Below are 765 nucleotides of genomic sequence, written 5' to 3'. Positions count from 1 at the left end.
TGCAAAAGAACAACAAAGACAGATTCTGCCAGTTGCTATGGAGACCACGCCCTCCTACTTTACTAGGTCAAGAGCAAATAAAGGTGACAGCCTTTTCTACTGTTTACATTTGTAACATCTACACAATTTTGTACAGATGCCAAAGTTATAAGAACTTTACCCAGAAAATTATACCATAGAGGCTTTCCTTATTTTAACAGGCAATTAAGAAGGACCTCAAAAAGTACTCAAAAATCTTTGAACAAAAGGACAGACTGAGCCAGTCGAAGGCATCTAAGGTCAGTTGTTGTTTTTTTCCTTTGCAAATCCTAATGACTGAGTGAATGTGTTTAGCAGGATATTTTACTCTGTTTTTAAGAGATATAAAAATCAATTCAATACAAATATCTTCAATACCAAAATATAATCAAATAATCCTATTGACATATTTGTCTTTTTAAATGTATTAATTATCCATCATCCATATTTATTAAATCATTATTTTATTCTTTCTTAAAAAATTGTTTTATATATATATATATATATATGTACATATATGAATACATACATATATGTACATTCATATTATAATTTTTATTATTATTTAATATTACAATGCTTCCACAATGCTTTTGATGCAGGAGTTAGTGGATAAACGTCGTTTGATGATGGAAGAATACAGCCGGAACAAAGAAAGTGCCATTCAGCTTTACAACCAACAGAGGGAGCTGCGCCTTCAGCTCAGAGGAGGTGAGAAACACTGTCCTTTCTTACATTTGTCCCCCC

At 32.0% G+C, this 765-nt stretch overlaps 1 long non-coding RNA gene across 1 annotated transcript in view; it reads left to right on the top strand.

Moving 5' to 3' along the window:
• The first annotated feature begins 6 nt into the window (after positions 1–6).
• LOC107576599 (uncharacterized) overlaps positions 7–765 on the top strand; it is a 4,241-nt gene continuing 3,482 nt past the window's right edge. The window contains exons 1-3 of the long non-coding RNA XR_001608082.1: positions 7–83; positions 201–278; positions 621–729. This is a non-coding gene — a long non-coding RNA (uncharacterized lncRNA). The remainder of the gene's footprint in view (positions 84–200; positions 279–620; positions 730–765) is intronic.

The sequence above is a fragment of the Sinocyclocheilus grahami genome, unplaced genomic scaffold (genome assembly GCF_001515645.1).
Source record: "Sinocyclocheilus grahami isolate Dianchi unplaced genomic scaffold, SAMN03320097.WGS_v1.1 scaffold4002.1, whole genome shotgun sequence".
NCBI classification, from domain to species: Eukaryota; Metazoa; Chordata; class Actinopteri; order Cypriniformes; family Cyprinidae; genus Sinocyclocheilus; species Sinocyclocheilus grahami.
This window is presented reverse-complemented; position numbering and strand designations above follow the sequence as displayed.